Source organism: Polypterus senegalus, chromosome 14 (assembly GCF_016835505.1).
Source record: "Polypterus senegalus isolate Bchr_013 chromosome 14, ASM1683550v1, whole genome shotgun sequence".
Taxonomy (NCBI): domain Eukaryota; kingdom Metazoa; phylum Chordata; class Cladistia; order Polypteriformes; family Polypteridae; genus Polypterus; species Polypterus senegalus.
The window spans coordinates 123,711,062-123,729,698 of NC_053167.1; positions in this window are offsets into that span (position 1 = coordinate 123,711,062).

An 18,637-nucleotide genomic window follows, 5' to 3' on the forward strand; every position below is an offset into this window, starting at 1 on the left:
GGGCAATAGCCCACCGCAGCATAGAAGAATGTCAATCCCCAAATCCATGTGAGCATAGCTTGTCTCGTCATAGAAGAAAACTACAGGCTGAAAATGCTGCCAAAGACTCAGAGTGAAGGGTCTGAGTACTTATGTCAATGTGATATTGTAGTTTTTTTTATTTTTAATGCATCTACAAAATTTCCTAAAATCCTGTTTTCATTTTGTCATTCTGGGGTATTGAATGTTGTTGATATGGGAAAAAATGAATTTAAATGATTTTGGAACAAGGATGTAACATAACAAAATGTGAAGCAGAACTCTGACTCCAAAGGTCAATTTATTAGTAACTTGCAAGAACAAGTGCATACTGATCACATATTTAACAGTGTGTTTAAGAAGTGTAATCAACAGTTGTAATTCAGTCATCTCTTTCATGGCTTAGCATGTATTTCAATAAAGGTATTTTTCGCATTCTGAACTAGCTATGTCAAGTTGACTTTGACACAACTCACACACTGTACATTGGTACTGTGAGTGCTGTGCAGAGTGGAGGCAGAGCCTCTGTGTTTTTCCCAGCTGATTCTGGGGTTCGTCAGGGGTGTGTTTTGCTCCTACTTTGTTCAATGCTTGTATGGACTGCGTGTTGGGCAAGGTCATGGGGTCCAGCAACTGTGGGGCATCTGTTGGTGAAGAAAGATTCACGGATCTTGACTTTGCTGACGATGCTGTGATCTTCGCGGAGTCAATGAAGGCATAGATCGGGGCACTTGAGAGACTGAGCGTGAGGAGTCTGAGTGTCTGAGCTTACGAGTGTCCTAGATAAAAACCAGAGATCCAGGCCTTTAATGACCTCTTGAGCACAGCCATCAGCAGTGTGTCTGTTTGCAGAGAGAGTATCGACCTTGTTGAGAGGTCTACTTACCTTGGCAGTGACATTCATGTCTCTGGTGACTCTTCCTATGAAGTCAGTAGATGGATTGGGAGAGCATGGATGGACATAAGGTCACTGAAAATGGGTGTGAGGTGCTCCTGATATCTATGCAAAAGGACGATGGTCCAAGTCTTTAGAGTCCTGGTGCTTCTTGTCTTGCTATATGGTTGTTAGACATGGACGCTGTCCAGTGACCTGAGACAATGAATAAACTCCTTTGGTACTGTGTCTCTCCTGAAAAACCTTGGGTAGCGTTGGTTTGACTTTGTGTCGAATGAGTGGTTGCTCATGGAGTCCCGAATGAGGCACATAACCTGCATTTTGAGGGACCGTCAGTTACGGCACTACGGCCATGATGTGCATTTCCCCGAGGGTGATCCAGCTCGTAAGATCCTCATTGTTGGGAACCCAAGTGGCTGGACCAAGTCAAGGGGTCATTCACATAACACCTGGCTGCAACAGTTAGAGGGTCATTTCTGGAGGGTGGGACTGGACCACGTGTCTGCCTGGGGGCTTGCCAACCGGGATCCCGAGTTGTTTCATAGTTTAGTGGGTGCGGCAACGCACTGTAACAGTAAATGCTTCCGGAGTTGACTTGACAGCTCATTTCATATTTTTGTGCACAATTATCGGTCCAGAATAGCTGGCAGACACTTCCCATTGCACCATTATAATCTACTTGAAAGTAATTCAGTTTCTTTATCCCCGTTGACTTCAATGTGTTTCGCAGAGTTCAATGAAATTCCTGAATGCTTCTGCGTTTTTCCAGACTTGAGGTGAATTGAATTCAGCAGGCCTCACTCAGCACTAAATACAAACATGAACCTAAATGATGGGGTTAAGGCAACTGTTTATTATGCACAGAATGAAAAGCTGTTCTTGTTCTCTGAAAATTCACCCTTTAAGCTATTTTTCCCAATTACCCATGATGCTTTGCAGCGTGACATCACAGAGCTGTAGCAGTCAATGTTGGAGGGGAATGTCACTAGCAGAGCTCGGCTACCTTTTGCTTTGCACCACGATTTTCTGTAATTCAGTATGTGAAATAACATTGTAATATTATGTTTAGTTTATATATGGTGGAATTTATGTTATGGTAAGCATTTTTACAATCCTGTATCTTCATCAAGTAGTACTTGCTTGGCACTCATAAAATACTGAAGAATAAGGAAGTGTGGGTGACACTGAACAATGGAAGATGAAAGGCAGCATTTCTTTAAATGACCAGACTTAGAAAAGGAAAGGCTGAATTTTGGAGGAGACTTCAATCTTCCATCCAAAGCATTAAAACGCAAGTGCATTCATTTGTTTATATACAGTATCAAATGTTTTCATGCATGGTGGCTTACAAATCACAAGTGCTTTGTGCAATTGTTTTATGAATTTCTATCCATTGTAATGTACTGTACAAATGACAATAGAGATCAACCTCTCTAGGATGATTTGTTACATTGTGTAATTTCTGAGTGGGCTTTAATAGCTGCTGAATAAAATCTTTTGAATTTGCTGAGTGGGTTGTTTTATTTTTTATTTTTTTTGAATGAGCATTTAGTGGTGGGTGTGACAGGCAGGTATAGAGACAAAGTACAGAGTGACCTGGACATGGCAAGCACTGGTGTGCTGAAAGGGAATAAACATCAAAAGATGCGGAGAAAGCAAGAAGTGCATAGAATAGCAACGGTCACCTCTGTCCATGCCTGCCTAACCATAATGCAATCCATTTACATTTTTTATGGCTTGAGTAACATCAAAAGGCTACTTAAAAGGCAATTAATGGCATAACAGAGGCAAAACAACAGACTGTAATGAATGGTATTTAACACGTTGACTGTCAGAGTGAAAACAGGCAAATTTGTTCCTGATGCCAATGTAAAATTAGGGTGTTGTTTTAATATGCTAATCAAATGCATTTTGTTACTGAGAAAAATATGCATTTTCTCTAAAAAATGTATTCAAGTTTTATTGTATAGCATGGAACAGAATATTCTCATAGTTGGCAGTCAACATATTAATTAAGTCTAGTGGGACTGCTTGTCCAGACTATCAATGGTGTGCCAATATACTTCTATATTTTGGACAAAATTTAAAAAACAATAGCAAATAAACCAACATATTGTGAAATGTAATAATAAATAAATACAAGTACAGTACAATGATATGTTAGCATAAATATACAAATGTGTCATGAAATAGGTTTATTTTACTTTATTCATTTATTCATATATTTATTTATTTTTTTAAGTGACACTTGCTGCAACATGAAATACACCTGTAGCTACATTTTCCCTAAATTACCAAAGTTCAGCAGCTCTAGCATAAAAAATGGGATTCAACAAAAGCCTGACGTGCTGAAATGATTCCACAGAAAAAAATATCTTCGTTTTTGAAAGTTTTAGTTAAAATTCAAAGTAAAACAGTTCACATAAAAAAGAGAAAGTTCTTGTTAAGAAAAGTTCTGTTCAAAGGTTAAATCTTGTTACATTTGAAATCGTTACACATCACTTCAAAACATTTCTGAACCATTTCAAAACGGTCAGAAAACTGTATGCCTATCATGGATTTTCTATTCAATTAAGCAAACACTAATATGAGTTTAACTAAAAGCTTTAACTTTCTAAGATTGGCTCTTACAATGCATTAAGATAAAGCAGTCATGTTCACTAGTCAAAGTAGAATGGATGGGCTCTAGCGGGTTCTATTTTTTGATTGGTCACTTGTCGGGAGAGGGGATGTACACAGTTACAACTTTGCACATGTCTACGAGGCACAGGCAAGCAGTGCACACAATCAACCGTAGCTGTGCAGGACCCTGGCGGATGCAAGTAGAAGAAAAAGTTAGCCAGAATTACTGCACAGAGCAGCCACTTTAATACAAGCAGCCCATCACTGTTAGAGACATCATCTCCAATCATAGTGACAGCATCTCCTAACTCTAACCCTAACCCCATACCTAATTATTGTGTAGAGTCAAGAAACTAAAATGTTGGTGAAGAGTGTAATCACCTCGTCTTCAGACAGGTAGGGGATTGGATGTACACACATACATTTTGCGTTCCCACTCCCAAAGTTAAATAATCCATCCATCCATTTTCCAACCCATTGAATCCGAACACAGGGTCATGGGGGTCTGCTGGAGCCAATCCCAGCCAACACAGGGCGCAAGGCAGGAACCAATCCCGGGCAGGACACACACTCATCCACACCCACACACCAAGCACACACTAGGGACAATTTAGAATCGCCAATCCACCTAACCTGCATGTCTTTGGACTGTGGGAGGAAACTGGAGCACCCGGAGAAAACCCACGCAGACACGGGGAGAACATGCAAACTCCACACAGGGAGGACCCGGGAAGTTAAATAATCCTAACCCTAATTATTGTGTGGAGTTAAGAGACCAGGCAGACTCATAATGAGAGATGAGCAGATGTCAGAATTGAAAAGAATGTACTGGAAATAATCATTAAACAAAATATGAGGGTAAACCTAAAGAGAAATCAGGAACAGAAGGAAACTGAAAAGGCATGCTTAATAGATAAACTATTCTACAAAGGTGTTTGATACAAATAAAACACTGCGGGATGAAGTTGTGTTGTTGACCCACTGAATTTATAGTGCAAGTTCTGCATACAGCTCTGCTCGCATTCACGTGATGAATAAGTGCGTGTTGCATAAGCAAAAGGTGGTAACAGCAAAATAAATAATCCAACACACGATGTGAAAGAAATAACATTTATTTATGACAATCATCTTTCCTAAAAGTAGCATTGATGGCTCTTCTGATGATTGACCAAGCACAGAACTCACTAGAGCCCACCCTCTCAGTTTTGATGGTTGACCTTGCAAGTTTTCATTTCAAGGTGTATTTTGTGTTGCGTGTGGCATCACTGAAATTAATAAATGAAGAAATAATTTAATAAATCCATTAGGGAAATAAGCATGGGAAGTATATTCCATGAAACATATAACTATTTAACATACATATCATTGTTTTTACAATTTCACAATATATTTATTTATGTCTGTAACTGTCACTGAAATTAAGAAATGATGAAATAAGTAAATAAATCCATAAACAAATAAGTAACAATGGCACATATTTTGTGACACATTAAATTATCCATGTTCACATAGCATTTTAGTTTTTCTTATTGTCACATTTCACAATATTCCAAAAGTGCTGACCTATCGTTCTGTTGTGTAGTGTACACTACCTGCCAAAGTCTCACACTGTCTACCCACAGTACACATTATACATAGTGCCTTTTTAATTCTATTTTAATCTATATGTCTTTCATAAAATCTATCTATCTATCTATCTATCTATCTATCTATCTATCTATCTATCTATCTATCTATCTATCTATCTATCTATCTATCTATCTATCTATCTATCTATCCTTCCCTTCACTGAGTCATGTGGTTGAGTGGCTTGTATGACCAATGATCCCCTGAGTGATTCCCATTGGGAGTCATGTATTCCAGGTTGGGCAAGGGCAGAGGTGAGGTCCTGACTGGGACTAACTCAACCATCTGTCCCAACAAGGGTCCATCCAGTTTGGTTAAATGTCCTGTCATCCATTGTCATCCTGTACACAGTTTGGCACGTGGACTTCTGACAGGAACTGAAGCAGCGTGATTGGAGATTGTGCACCCTCACTACCAACAATATTAATAACTTCTTTGAGTATTTCTTCCTTCCAAGTGTCAGAGATGGAAAAATGGAAAGACAGCAATCATTGAACCGACGAACAACCTTGCTATCCATCTATCTATCTATCTATCTATCTATCTATCTATCTATCTATCTATCTATCTATCTATCTATCTAATACAGTGCATTTCATGTCTATCAGTTTTTATGTAGTGCCTTTATTTTCTATTGCTTTCTTCTATAAAGTACCTTTTCTGTCTTTCAACCAATTGTGTCTCACAATATTTATCTATCAATCCAATATAGTGCATTTCAAAGCAATCCACGAGATATAGTGTCTTTCATTACAATCAATCTGTTTTCCAGTCTGTCTACTCTGTGAGTGTCCCTATATAGGTATGTGCATATGTAAAGTTGCCGTTGCTGAGTTAGTTCACTTTTAAAATCAAAAAAATCAAGTAATTTATTTCCTATGGGTCCTCATTATTAAACTGAAATATCATCTTGGTGTATTGTGCTGCTTATTTAACTTTGCAAAAGCAATGATCAGTGTTGAGGTTATTTATTGCGGTTGGAATAACATGATGCACAAATTTATGACCTATAATTACTGAAGTATTAATATTGATGAGAAATCTAAAAGCACGGTATAACACGAGTATGAGTAAATGTGTTTGATTCCATCAATATAAATTGCCTCTAATTATAAAAGTTTGTTCTTAGATTTAAAGCTAGAGAATATTTTTGCATAAAACACGATCAGATTCAATTACTCTGCTAATCAAATGAAGCATAGTTTACAGAATTAGACACAAAAATCAAAACCTCAGTTTATCCTTTTGGGATCTCATTAGATGTCCATTTGCATGATTTACTGTATACTGTTTAATTGTGCATGGATTAAATTTCTCGGTCATTTCTCGAGAAAAATGCATCTACTTTAAAATCATGTACTGTACTTATTAGTTTCAAAAATAAAATACGATACATGTCATATGGCCAATATACACTTAGTGGCCACTTCCCTAGGGCAGCTAACTGTTTCTCTGTCAGTGGTGCTAGCCTACTGTACACGCAGAGAATGTTAGTTTAGGAAGGTAGGTCTGTGCCAATGAATCATATACATGTCCAGCTAAGTGGAAGCATAAAAGATAAAAAATGTATGTGAATTTCAAAGTGGTGTAATAGTAGATTCCAGACTCAGTAGAATTATTGAATCAGGGACAGCAATGCAGCTAGGGTTTCACAGAAGACACTGTAATGGGTTTATTGAGAAGGAACATGCTGAGGCTGATACAATTTGGATGGACAGAAACAGCCATCGGCCAGCAAATAGCTTGGTAAAACAGTGGTGCTGAAAGAGGAACTTCAGAACACAAGAACAGAGGAAGCATGACAAATGAGAGGATACCATTCAATCATAACTGAGCTCATTTGATTGCCGAACTCATCATACCCTAGAACAGATAGGAAACAGTAGATGTATGAGGGATGCTTTAAAATGTTCAACTGACAGATTTCTAGTAAATGGCCGAGGTCTGAAAAAATTCCTAAGCAGAACATGAGTGAAGTGCATTTTGGGAAAGCTGAAAGGGAAAGCAGGGCCTTAGGATATTTTCCGTGTAGCCTTCATCTTTGCAGCTTTCGATTCCCAAGACAATGTCTTAGTGTGTTTTAAAAATCTGCCGGTTCTTCTGAAAGAAGAAAACCAGTTGCCGTATTTATCAAGCATCTCAGTGTAGGAAAACTGCCCTAACTGGCTCAAACATCGCAGAGTGATGCAAGTTTGGCCCTATTCTTAGGAATAGGAGACAGTCAGTCAGTTATTGTCCAACCTGCTATTATCCTAACACAGGGTCACAGGGGTCTGCTGGAGCCAATCCCGGCCAACACAGGGCGCAAGGCAGGAACAAATCCTGGGCAGGGCGCCAGCCCACTGCAGAGCACACACACCAAGCACACACACTAGGCACAATTTCAGGATCGCCAATGCACCTAACCTGCATGTCTTTGGACTGTGGGAGGTAACTGAAGCACCCAGAGAAAACCCAGGCAGACACAGAAAGAACATGCAAACTCCACGCAGGGTGAACCCGGGAAGCGAACCCTGGTCTCCTTGCTGCCACCGTGCCGCCCTAGGAATAGGAGTAAAAGCATTTTATTGATTTTCCTAATTTACGACATTTCTCCTACCTTAACCAGGATTTTGAAAAGCTTCTTCGCTGCAGAAGACAATGTCTATGCAGAGACTGGCACACACATCCCGGGAAAGGCAGAATGTTTTTGAAATGCCGCATAGCAATGAACTAACAAAAAGATATCAATTTGACAGAGATTGAATGATATTCAGCACATGATCACTCCACCAACATGGGGAAGTCTTCTTCTGCCAGCTGAAATGACAGTGTTGGTAATGTTATCTTTTTTGGCTACAAGGAAAATGTGGCTTTGAAATAGTGATGATTTGGGTATGTGACGACAACCCATTTCTCAAATTTTGCACCAAATTTTGAACACCATTACAATATGTGAGGTAATGCACACATTTGTAAATGATTATATTATTTATTGTTTATTTTTCAACATCACTTCACAACATCCATTCTCATTTGTGAACTCCTGCTCCTTGCTAATAGCGGGTGTAGGACACACTGCCATGTCCTGCTCTGAAGTAGGAGAAATTCTTACCCTAGTCAGACTTTTACAATTCCTACAAGTCATTTTGAGATGCTTGATAAATATGGGCACAGGTACTCACTTTGGGCAAGAGGTTTGAGAGAGTGTCTGTCTTTTATAAGAACATTCTTCAAAAAGAGTTGCAGTTTAGGTTTCAGTTCATTTTTTTAGTTTTGTTTTAGTTCGGTTGGTGTTTTGTTGCCTTTTACATACCTTGAGGGAAGCCATTGGCATTTAAATGGATTTTGCTATCTGCTTAGCTGCTGGACAATTTAGAAGGAGCTTTTGTCTCTGACAATACATCTTTCTTTCTACTTTTCAGGATATATAATCTGTAATTAAGAAAGTGAACCATCTGTCATCTGGAACTGAATGACGACTGAGGTTGCATAATTCTTTGTATTGCTTATATTTACTGTTATTGGTTATCATGCTAAGAAATATAATTTTTAGACAAAAGTTTAAACACAATGCATCTGCCTGATTATTGATTACTAGTGTAGTTGAGAAGTTAAGATTTTTCACTCCTTGTCTGACTGTGGTCACTTAAAGGCACAAAAAAAGTCCTCTATTGGTGGTAAACTGGGTTGAAGTGAAAATCAAAGACAGTCGCATTCAGTGAGCAGCCTGCCATTAGAGGTCCCCAAGGTTCAGTCAGTGGGGTACGATAAGAACAGTGAGACAGGTAAGAGGTTACAGATAACCACTTTACATTTCTTCCTATTCCCCATTAAGAAACGAACCTAGGAGTCGATCCCTTCCATGTTAAGTATATGTCACAGGTGACCTGATAAAACAATAAAACATCCATGTTGGAAGTCAGATGAAACAGCCAGCACTGACTCCACTATAGAAAACCCAGAAGTGGGTAGGCGGCCAGTCGGTTGAGGTCTCCAGGTCTGTAACTTTTTTTTTTTTACAATTTTAATCTCCACCATTGTTAGCTGGCCATAGTTAATCGTTGAATTAATGGACAGATATTATTGGTAGGGCGGCACGGTGGCGCAGTGGGTAGCGCTGCTGCCTCGCAGTTAGGAGACCCGGGTTTGCTTCCCGGGTCCTCCCTGCGTGGAGTTTGCATGTTCTCCCGTGTCTGCGTGGGTTTCCTCCGGGCGCTCGGTTTCCTCCCACAGTCCAAAGACATGCAGGTTAGGTGGATTGGCGATTCTAAATTGGCCCTAGTGTGTGCTTGGTGTGTTTGTGTGTGTCCTGCGGTGGGTTGGCACCCTGCCCAGGATTGGTTCCTGCCTTGTGCCCTGTGTTGGCTGGGATTGGCTCCAGCAGACCCCCGTGACCCTGTATTCGGATTCAGCGGGTTAGAAAATGGATGGATGGATGGATGGATATTATTGGTTTCCATTTAGGTTTAACAAGTTTCTACCTTGTCCTTTGTGTGTTTCAACAAATCAGCATTTGTATATGTACCAGTTCTGCATGTAGTAATAAGTATCACCTATACTTGTATTTTAAATGAGAATTGTCCACAGTGTTACATGCCTGCACTTAGTGAAGACTGTAATACAAATAATAAGTTGTATTGTACTGTATACAGTGGGTGTGATATGCTGGTCCTGCAGCCATGGGCTCTTTCCATTTTCCAGTACATCGATAGTCATGAAGAAGACAAATGAGACTTTAAAATCAGAAGGTTTATTAAAAACAGGTGAATAAAAAGTGCAAAAAGTTATGCATTTTCAGAAATCCATAAATAAATTAATACATAGTTCAAATGAAAAATATCTAGCAAAAAGCATGCCATAAATGCAATCAGTGCCTATGGGGTGTTCTATAAATAATTCATATATAATAAATCCCAACAAATGAATTCAGATTCCTAAGCAGAGACAAACCCTTTTCTTCCTTCCATTTTTGGGACTCTGGGAGACATCAGTGTCTCAGCTTGTCTCATCCCTGGTCCAACACATAAACCCAAACTGCATCGCTCACGTTTACAGCAGCTTCCATGGCATCTTGCCCTTCGACGAATGCCACCACCTGCCTTCTCCCTGCTCCTGAGGTCCTTCTCTATCTCGTCTGCAGAAGATCATATGGCTACGCCACCAGAACCTCCACTCAGTCTTGCTCTGTGCATAAATAGCTGGTCCAAAGTTGCTATTTCCATCCCCTCTGGTGATCATTTTCTCTCCCTTACTCTTCTCCAAAAACAACCCCTTTCCTGCGCTAACCCACTCCATTTTACACTCCATTGGCCCCTTAGCCAGTGCCAGCTGACTACCGCTGCTTCACAGGTAATCATCTAATTGAACCAGCACACATCATCAAGTGCATGCCTCAGACTGGCACAAGCTAAAACCGAGTTGTACATAAACTTAATAAAACATCTTAACAAATTAAATATTTATAACAGCCCCCTTACTCTTTTTCGCACAGAGGGGAGTTGTAATCTGTTATGTCCAGAGCAGGGTGAAATAATTAGCCAGCCATGAATTACTCGAACGTAACTTTATTTTACGACAGTCACGCACGATCACCAATCAAGAAGACTTCTGTTATTCTAGACTCCTTTGCTATCCCTTCAACAGGTAACACATTTTATCAGCACTCCCCCTAGCGTTCTGGCAGAAACTACAACTGAACACAACATGTGTGCATGTAGGTTGTTTCTTCCTCCTCTTTGTTCTCTCTTGATATTGTTGTGCCTTCCACACCAGGACTAGGCCATATGTGGGTGTAATCGCGGTGTGGGGTGGGTTTTTTTGCCATATTATAATTTACTTTCCTACCGTCTGTTGTAATTGTTAAGTATTTTATTTCAATAATAAAAAAATCAATCCAAAAAAAAAAGGTTCTAATAATGCAGTTTTAGTGAGTAAATATCCTTTAATCTGCAGCACGGTGATGAAGTGGGTAGCGCTGCTGCCTCGCAGTAAGGAGACCTGGGTTCGCTTCCCAGGCTCTCCCTGCGTGGAGTTTGCATGTTCTCCCTGTGTCTGCGTGGGTTTCCTCCCAGAGTCCAAAGACATGCAGGTTAGGTGCATTGGCGATCCTAAATTGTCCCTAGTGTGTGCTTGGTGTGTGGGTGTGTGTGTGCACACCCTTCGGTGAGGGTTTGTTTCCTGCCATGTGCCCTGTGCTGGCTGGGATTGGCTCCAGCAGACCCCCGTGACCCTGTAGTTAGGATATAGCAGGTTGGATAATGGATGGATGGATGGATATCCTTTAATCTAGAAGACAAATGATATATCTGACACAACAGGTATAAAAATAAATTGTTGATAATGCACTACTTCATCATCATCAAATCCTTCCGTGAAAACCATAAATACAAAGAGGACTGTTTCATTTATGTTAGGTAGATTGCCCAGAGGGGACTGGGCAGTCTCATGGTCTGGAATCCCTGCAGATTTTATTTTTTTTCTCCGGCCGTCTGGAGTTTTTTTTTTGTTTTTTCTGTCCCCCCTGGCCATTGGACCTTACTCTTATTCTATGTTAATTAATATTGACTTATTTTATTTTCTTACTGTATCTCTTATTTTTCTATTCTTCATTATGTAAAGCACTTTGAGCTACATTTTTTATATGAAAATGTGCTATATAAATAAATGTTGTTGTTGTTGTTGTTATTGTACTTGAAGACATGTCTGTTTTCATAAATAAGTTCTACCTCTGCCCATACAGTAAATGCTTATGGCTACATCAGTCTCTGTTGGTTACCATTTTCGCATCATATCAGTGATCCTGAGCCACTCTAGTGCAGAGCTTCTCTAAGACCCCCATTTCCCTTCTAAAGATCACAGTGACACCAGCTTTACTACGGCTTATTAGAATTCTGCCAGTTTTTACGCTCTGAAATCTTCTTCTTCATTTTGACATAGAGATTACATTTCTCATCACATGACCGTTCTTTCTTGTCCTCCCTCTAGTTATATACAATGGAAACACATTTGATGAAGTAGGCAAATCTTTATGAGCAGGCAGAAATTCAGCTTGTGCAATATTTCATTAGGGTAACACTTGATATACGAGCGTGTATTGATAACATTTGCATATAACTACTATGGTGCTCCAAGGCGGCTATCAGATATGGAGTGCTGAGCTCAATGGAAGTAGGAGGCTTACAAAAAAAGTAATGTGAGATTTCATTAGTGCCGCCTCACCATAAGCAAGATTAGTGCAAACAAATACCTATATCTACTGAGGGAAATGGAAAATTCAAATAGCACACCATTTTTTAAAATGAATGTTGAATTACAGGATGGGCTTCTCGGAGAAGAAGGGGAGAACACGGCAGCTTGTAATATACATTTTTAGGAAGTAATCAGTCAGTCAGAGCAGTAAGGCAGAATAATCCGCATCATATTTCCTCACCTGAATTCCTGTTGCAGCCTCTCAGCTATTTTATATAATGAAGTGAAATTTGAAATAGAGGTACAGTATATTGAAATGTAATAACCTCCTTTTTTGTACCGAATTATGTGTCATATTTACCATCCAATAAATATGCTTCACCAGCTATACAGAAAAAAATATAAATGCAATATCCAGTGATGATCCTCTCAACCTCCTTATATAAGGCATGTTTGTATTCATGCAATTTAGCAGACCTGTTTTAACCCTGATATATTTTATACACTGTGGTAAATGGGATTTTTTCGTTTTCATATTGTATCACGCATTTTGTAACCATATAGGAATTCGGAAAGAGAGTTATGACATAAAAACCATTAAAAACCTTCACATAGGGGCATGCTCTGTTAGGAGCAATATATTATAATGATCAGGCTGGAGATTCAGAGGGCCATGTGGCTGGACAGCTACTGAGCTGTGTGCGTTCAGAAGGAGCAATGCATTATGCAAATGAAATGTCTCAGCGAATCAGGAGGGCTGAGAGGAGGAGGAGGTCCTGGGAGTAAGGGTGGAAGGAGCATAAGAGACATGATTGGGGGTGAAGGTGCTGGAACAGAGGTGTTCTCGCTTGTTACTGATGATGGGCAGTGTTGCAGGTCTGCAGTCTTCTTGCCCAGTTTTTGATTGTCGTAAGCAAGAAAAAAAATGAGCTTTCATGGGTTGCGTTTTTTTTGGGCTACTTGTTAAAAAAAACAACGTGGTATTTTGGGTCTACTTTTCAACACCCCTTCAATGAGAAGTCAAGCAAGATGACACCTTTTATTGGCTAAATGAACTGATTACAATGGGCAAGCTTTTGAGGCAACTGAGGCCCTTTCTTCAGGCAGGTTGTAATCAAATCAGATTAGACGCTAAATCAACAAAAGCTACAGGCATACATGTAATTTTAATCAGATTAAAATTTACCAAATTTGGTGTAGATGTCTGCGGTGGGCTGGCGCCCTGCCCAGGGTTTGTTTCCTGCCTTGCGCCCTGTGTTGGCTGGAATTGGCTCCAGCAGACCCCCGTGACCCTGTAGTTAGGATATATCGGATTGGATAAAGGATAGAATGATGGGTGTAGATGTTTTAATATAGGTAGGGCTTGGGCACCGATTTACAGAGGTCAGCATTTTAACACCCTCTGTGCTTTATGCACACAGTCTTACTCGGATTATGCAAGTAACCAGTAACGGTGTACCGCACGATAATGTGCAGTGAATACACTTGACTTGAGCATTCCTAGTTTTCCATCTCTTTCTCTGTACGTTTAGCATTCATTTGCTCAGAGGTTGATGCGCTTGCTGCTTCCTGAGCAGCTCTTCTTTTCTTCATCCTAGCAGCCCGCTTCTTCTCTTCTTCCGTCTGCATCTTTTTGCATTACAGCTGATTAAGTCAGTGTTTGCGTTGCAATTACTTAGTACGTTTTCCTTAAATTTTCACTTAAGATAGCATTTAAGTGTTCAATCTGCCTCAAGAATGATTTAATATATGAAGATGTAGGGGAAGTGATGGCGAAGGTGATGGAAAGAGAGCGGTGCCCATACGCATGCACCACACCGCTGCCCTACTGGCAGATGTCGAGACTTAAAATAAAATAAAACAAAAATAAAAAGAGGTCAATCATCACCCCGAAAGCAGATAGTAGACGTCGCGTAGTATATGTGTACCAACTTTCAGATCAATAGGTCAAACGGTTTGCGAGCTACAATGTGATTTGAAATCCTGGACAGAAGATTGGGGGCTGTGTGGCTTTGGTCTTCCCCCTTGAAATTGCACATTCGTCTACCCAATATATAAATTCGAAGAGCTTCCCCCTTTGTCTTTCATGCTATGATCAGGGGTTGAATCAAATAGGATGGATAGAGACCATTGGCTTAACAATGTTATTGCTTGGTGCAATAGATCAGCATTCCTGACTCACGGTGCCAGTGTCTGCATGGGCTTTGCAAATTTCCCTCTGCATGTCAGTTAACTGCAAGCAGCATGTGAGCTTAAATTCTCTCTCCATGCATGTGCCTGATGTCACCGGCAGCAGCAGGCAAGATTTCTGAGTACTGAAAATGCCTCAGGAATATTTCTCAATTAACAAAAAAACATTTTTACTTGCTTGTGCTATGAAGTAAATAATATCCATTGTCTTTTTTTATCCACAACCTGAGCTCTCAAACATTCAAGGTATAAACACTAGCCGCTGCGCTGCCAGATCACACTAGATTGAAACTAAAGATGCTTTATTGCTTTTAGTGAATTGTATGCCGCCCACTCTTTTCTGCTTGGCTGTGTTGATTAATTGATTAAGTAATTTGCCTTGCAAAAAACAGGAGTATCATCCACCATAGTTGCTTCACGCCTTACAACCATGCAGACCCTGGTGACGGGAGTTAGAAATACTGGCTTTCCCTCTGTGTCTGTATCAAGCTTACTAAACTTTAATCTGGGTAAAATGAAATGTAGGCTTTGTAATGGATGACATGTATATGTTGAAATCTCTGCCAGGATGGTTTCCAACCTCTTACTTGGCTGGCAGGTTGGTGTGATGCAAGGACATGGGGAGAGAATCAGGCAGAGCTACATGCTCTTTCCGACATGTCTGGGCAGCATTCTGGGACGATATTGACATTATGGATACCTGCAAGGCATTGTGGGTACTTAGGGAAGCCTTTTTGGGTTCCGTGGGTGCTGCCATGGGAAGCTGTAGGGATACATGTTCCCTACTTTGTGGAACTATTGTGTCTCACCTGGAAGTACTTCCAATGGGCTATGCTTTGGCCCTGGAATTATTCCCATGTCCAAGATAAAAGAAGCCACTTAACCGCTGTGGAGGATGGACAAACCCAAGTCTCTCTTTGGAAGGGGCTTTAACTATTGTCACACACATGCATATGGGAGGCAGCTAGAGGGCTTAAATAATAGTAATACCACGCCAGACCAGGGGGTGGCGAGCTGCACTAACTCTCTCTCTCTCTCTCTGTCCTCTGCAAACTATCTTCAGGAAATCCCACTAGGTGCTGGCGCTTTTGATGATGTCACTTCCGGTACTGGTGCCATCAATGATGTCACTTCTGGCCCCGGAGACATCACGTCCGGTTCTGGTCCAGATAACGTCATTTTAAATCATGACCTTTAAAACCGCCATTTTAATCAACCTAAGTCAGTTTTGTTCTGGACATTGTACCATACGTAACTCATGGAAAACATACCCATTTTGCAGCCAGTGATATTATGAGGGTGGCTGTCCCAAACCTTTGATGTTTCCTGTGTCTTATTGTGACACTATGTACTGAGTAAAGAGTCTGAATACTTGTGTCAATTTGATATTTCAGATTTTTAATTTTAATAAATTTACAAAAGCCTACAAAATCCCATGTTGGTTGATAAGGGACGAAAATGACTTTAAATGATTTTACCACAAGGTGACCTCATAACAAAATGTTAAATGAAGTGAAGGACTCTGAATAATTTCTGAACCCACAGTATTTTTTCCAAAATATTGTTAAAAAAAACACTTCCAGAAAATCTGGTTGTGAACAGCTGCGGGACACATCCAGAGCATTTGAATTGAAGTCAGTCAGTCAGTCATTACCCAACCCACTATATTCTAACACAGGGTCACGGGGGTCTGCTGGAGCCAATCCCAGCCAACACAGAGTGCAAGGCAAGAATAAATCCCCGGGCATTGCGCCAACCCACCGCAGGGCACACACACACCAAGCACATATACTAAAGACAATTTAGGATCCCAAATCCACTTAACCTACATGTCTTTGGACTGTGGGAGGAAACCGGAGCACCCAGAGGAAACCCACGCAGACACGGGGAGAACATGCAAACTCCATGCAGGGAGGACCTGGGAAGCGAACCTGGGTCTCCTGAGGCAGCAGCACTACCACTGCACCACCGTGCAGCCCTGAATTGAAGTCCCGCCTCCTTATTCAAGTCCCACCCTGTAACAGCTCATACATTCGCTTCCTTTCCGCTCACATCAGATTAACAGTGCAAAGTGCGGTCTTAGAGAGGAGTACAATTAGAGATTAAAAGTATGCCTCAGATTATTGTGTATACGAGGTGCTTCAACAAGCAGAAGGTCAATGCAAAGTTATAGTTTCAGAAATATGGATGAGGGGAGAGGCAGGTCTTCAACTGAAAAGCTTGTTTATGTTTGAATGCTCTCCCCAGCCGTTCACGACAGGATTATCAGGAAGTGGTTAATTTAACAATATTTTAGCAGAAAGTGGTTGGGAAGCTGTAAGAATACTGGTGTATACCTGGATTACGCAAAACAGGTAAATGGAAATGTTATTCGTGGAAGTTTTGATGTTGGTCCCCATTGAAGCCTATTGTGTCAGGATCTTTCTTATCTCTGTTCTCCACAAAGTCATTTTTGTCAACCATTTCTACAAGTACCACATGGTAATAGATTTAAAAAATATATCATTTTTGGATGGAGTTTTACTTTAACTTTTTTGATTGATGACTTCAAATTAACTCCCTTTCTTTCTTTTTTGGTAAATAGGAGGTAAAAGAAACGTGATATATTTTAATTGCAATTCATGCTACATATTCTTTACATTAGCTGGTAAGGGTTTTTTGAGTTAAACAGAATTATGGTTCTCAAGGGGGCTGTTGCTGGAGTACTGCTTAACACTTTGGGTCAATTTCATGTGTTTCTATTTTTTTGGACGGCTACTCTTTCCTCATTTCAGATACCATTAGTTAAGTGTACCACTCATTTCTTTCAGTGAGGTCTCTTGTTTGACCTTAAAATCCCATTATAACACATTTTATAATAGTAGATGTACATATATATTACTTTACTTCTCGGTGCCATTTCTGTTCTACAATACATTTACATCAAGCTGTGGAAAGCAGCTTGAACTGATTTATATAAAAATGTCTTATGATTAGAAGAGAGCTTTGCGAGAAGTCTGAATATGTCTAAATTAATCAAGCAGTCTTTAAACCTGGTTTAATGGGATACCACTAATTGATTTAAAGATTGCATTTTAAGAACTTTAAATTATTTAAAGACATCTTGAAATATTCACATATGTTCAGCTCCATTTACCGAGATCACTACTTGATAATTAGGCTCATCATGTAGCATGTGGGGTTTACCAGAAAGGTGCAACAGCAGGGTTCAATCATTAAGTCTTTCTGGGTCTCTAGGACTACACATCTCATTAACTCCATGAATATCAGATTGTGCATTGTTTTTTTGTGTTTTTTTTATTTGTACAGTAAATATGGATAAACTGCATTACTTTCTTGCAAAAGCAGTCACATTAAATGTTTTAAAATCATTTTAGACTACAACACACGTCCAAAAAAGCCCACTCCATCCATTGAAACTTGGCCTACTATAACGGTGGAACATAACAGCCAGCAATAAATTAATGCTCATTAGTTCCCTAGTTTGTATTCTTATTCAGCCAAACCAAACATTTGTTTCTCAATCAGTCATTAAGGCAAAATAATATTTATGATTTGTGGCATGCAGCAGAGTACATGTTCCTACTTACAGTATGACACTTGTAATAATGACTTCCACTGCAGAACGCTCTGAGCACCAAAACAAAGGAAAGACTAAACACATGCCACGGCACTCAGGAAAAAATGAAAACGTCTGCACAAAGGAAAACTTAAACAGAGCAAAATCCTAATATTAGGATTCAGTTTTTAATAATTACCCAATATTTTTTCTTCTGCAAATTTTCAGCCTTTCAAATAATTTATACCAATTAATATTTACACTCACTGGTTCCTAACGTTAATTAAGCAGCAAGTATAAAAGTGAATAATCAGACTGAAGAACCAACAGCAACACCTGCACAGTATTAACCCAGCAGATATTTCATAAATATAATTGGAATTTGAGAATCTTGTTGCAGCCCTGCAGTACAACTTGTCAAGATGACTGGATTAACTTAAATAGTTTATTACTATTTATGAAGAAACGCTAGGAAAAAGCAGTCGTGTAACCTCCATGTCACTATATAAGTCATGTATTAAATCATAAAAAGTATCATTAACAGCAGTCCAACACAG